Here is a 3,292-nt window from a genome sequence, read left to right as displayed (position 1 = left end):
TCCTCGCTTAATTCGCGTTTAGCACGCTCACACCTTTAGGCTGACAATATCGTGACGCAGTCTATATATAGACCTTGTTAAAAATTTTGGTAATTGTCTCCACCTAGCTACTAAACGTTACTTATTTGAAAAAGGTTTTCACTGAATTTTTAATACTATTTTAACTTTTAAATAAACTAATGTAATTTTGATTTAATGAAAATTTTTAATTACATAAAATAATTACTGTTTGACTGAAATATTCAAAAACGGCACTTGAATATACTTATGCACGGTTAGCTGTGATTGATGGCCGATCGGCGAGCAACTCATACTTACCTGGCACAGGGACATCCATGATCAAGAAGGTGGATTCCCCAGGAAGAGGCCTTACCATTGCACTTCGGTTTGGTTGACGCCTGCGATTATCCCAAATGTGGATAACTCGGGTGCGTAATTTTTGGTAGTGGGGGACTGCGTTCGCGCTATCCCCCGAAATATAACAAAAATATTCATCAGAGCCCATCTGAATCCATTAATTGACATCAATAAGTTGGTGGGCACTTAGCTACGCTTACCACCTTATTAGATTAAATAGACACTTGATACATGATATAAACCAGTATTATAAGAAGATTCCATCAGCATTTGAAAATCTGCTGCGTAGAAGTAAAACCGCTTAGTGTTTTTAACATCTGAATAAGGCAGACTGTAAGCGATCTGGCAACAGAGGATCACAATTTCAAGTCTTGAGAAAGGCACGTTCTGTCGTTGCAATTTAAAGCGCTATTTCAACAAGATCTGTGACATCAATAATTTGTGCAGAGTTCATGACCTATATAAATAATGGACAATTATTGCCCTTTATTGTGAATAGAATTTGATAATGCACCATAAAATAACAACGAAAATTTGTGCCTGTTTTAAAGTTGTGGGTATTGAGCGAATGTTACAATTTTTAGCTAGAGCCAGTTATAGAGTAAATGAATATACCGTGAAGCCTCTAATTGAACGCCACCTCTATTTGGCCGCCAACCTGAGTGAAGGGTTGAAGAATAGAGCGCCACTCTCTAATTGAACGTCACCTCCATTTGACCGCCACTCTGATTGTCTTTGATCTTCATGGACCCATAATATCAATTGATCAGTGGAAAAGTGTCCACAAAATCGTATTAATAATGAAACTGCTTACATCAATAACAATTAATTCTGTCACCGATTCCAAAGCTTTTCGTTAAAAAACAAATTTGAAAGCGACGCCACAAAAATAGTTAATAACTTTCTCAGGCTAATAGTAGTTTTTGTTTAACATGGTCTTGATACTTCGAAGTACAAGTATATAAACAAGAGTTCACGTTTACGATAGTAGATGAATGACTAGTTTTGGACCGAAGGTTACGTTTAGCGAACATAAAGTTTACGCGTTGTATTTGTGCTAAATGCTCTGCCAAAAACTGTTTGGACGCTAATATCAACTAGTTCAGCAATGCAGAAGAAAAGTTGAGGTCAGATGACATGTGGAAAGTACTGGACAACCAGAAGATGTTCGTTCCATCGAAAGCAACAATCAGATCGCAGCCATCCGACCAAACGAACCAAATATTTTTGTTCTAATAACGTGAATTTTTGTTTCTGCTTATAATATAAGATGGTTCGTTTATGTCACTTGTTCGTGAATGTATATACTTGTAGCATTTGATCGATTATCATTAAATAACTTAAAAATTTGTAGCATATCATTTAATAGCCTCTTTGCGGTTATCTTAACACGACTTACAATGGACCAACGCTCATAACTCCTCTTCTATTACACATTAAAAGCTAGCTTTTGCTGCAAACTTTAGTCAAAACTAGCCTCTTATTTGCAATAGAAAAAGAGTTATGAGTTACAAACTTATCAATGAGTGCCGCGAGCTTTTATTCCACATTGTTAAATATAAACATAAAATAAAAATGTGCCTTCCTTCAAATTTAGAATGAAATATTTGTAAAACAATTGAAAACTCTAATAAATTTCAAAGCAGGCCGCAGACTATAATATTACCGCAGATTAATTGCAAGCAATAGATAACAACTGGTAGATATATTTTTCGGCTTCCCAATGCATACTTTATTTAGAGATCTTCGACAAGTTAGAGGTAAGTTAGCAGATTTATTGCATCCAAAAGGTTTAATATCGGTCCACCAATGAAAGAGGGCAAAATATAGGTGACATTCGCTTCGCCCGTAGAAGGGCTAAATTAATCTTCCCAAAACTCTGATGAGCCAGTTGAAAAAAAACAACGGCAGCCTCTATTTGAACGCCGCCTCCAATCGGCCACCACTAAAGAAGAAGGGTTGAAAAATAGAGCGTCATGGCATTCAATTAGAGGTTTTACGGTTTACTGCGCAAAGGTCAGTGGTCGCCATGCAGTTATGAGAATGTGACAATGTCTAAAGCAATGCCAATTTTGCTAGTGTCACATAGCACTGAACGACACTTGCCAAAACAGGGTGAAATTTTTTTAGCATTGACATGGCAAATAAATGACCTGTTAACTATCGATCCAAAATGCTGAAGGAAACACTAGCTAATAAGCTGTGACATTCCTTACAAAATGCCACAAAGTTTCATGTATCGTCCAATCAAGCCTGCCAACCTCGAGATATAGAGGTGGTACGAGCGAGGGAGGGTCTGTAGTGGTCAATGATAATATGCTAACACTGCTGCCGTGTAGCGTGTGATGAACCAACTAAGTTTACATAAGAGCCAAGTTAGATAATAAGTTAATTAAATGTAAGGTAACCAAACTTGGGTCAGGAGACTTCAGAGTAATATTATAGTTTACTATCTCAAATCCTGTCATTGCACTTGTAATAAAAAAGTTTTTACACAGAAAATGTATTTTTAATAAACGTATACAACATATACCACTTTAACTTTTACTCAAAGGTGTTTTGTGTATTTTTATGTACTGTGTTTATTTCTGTGTACTTCATACTGTACTGGTCGCAGTGCCTACTACAGATATATACTGATTGCAATAGTCTTGTTAGCTACGTGAGTTTAAACATTTTTCTTCGCATGCTAGATGAATGCCCAGCATTGCGCTAGTAACAAAATAACTACCAAATGAATATGAGCAACTTGTCTGGTGACCTAGTAGTCTAAATCTTTACTAAAACATTAGCAGTGTTTTAAGTCAGCTCAATAATCATTACGTCGTGTGTAATGATCAACTTTGCTAGTTAATAACCTCAAACGCTTCAAGCGTGAGTATTTTAACCGATGTAATAAATATCTTCATTATTATTAATTACTATTATTATTATT

General features: G+C 36.0%; 1 non-coding gene across 1 annotated transcript; it reads left to right on the top strand.

Moving 5' to 3' along the window:
- Window positions 1-310: 310 nt before the first annotated feature.
- LOC137397685 (U1 spliceosomal RNA) lies at window positions 311-474 on the top strand. Its single transcript, XR_010978738.1, has one exon. It is a non-coding gene; the product is annotated as a U1 spliceosomal RNA (small nuclear RNA).
- The last annotated feature ends 2,818 nt before the right edge of the window (window positions 475-3,292 follow it).

This window comes from Watersipora subatra, chromosome 5 (assembly GCF_963576615.1).
Source record: "Watersipora subatra chromosome 5, tzWatSuba1.1, whole genome shotgun sequence".
NCBI classification, from domain to species: domain Eukaryota; kingdom Metazoa; phylum Bryozoa; class Gymnolaemata; order Cheilostomatida; family Watersiporidae; genus Watersipora; species Watersipora subatra.
This window is presented reverse-complemented; position numbering and strand designations above follow the sequence as displayed.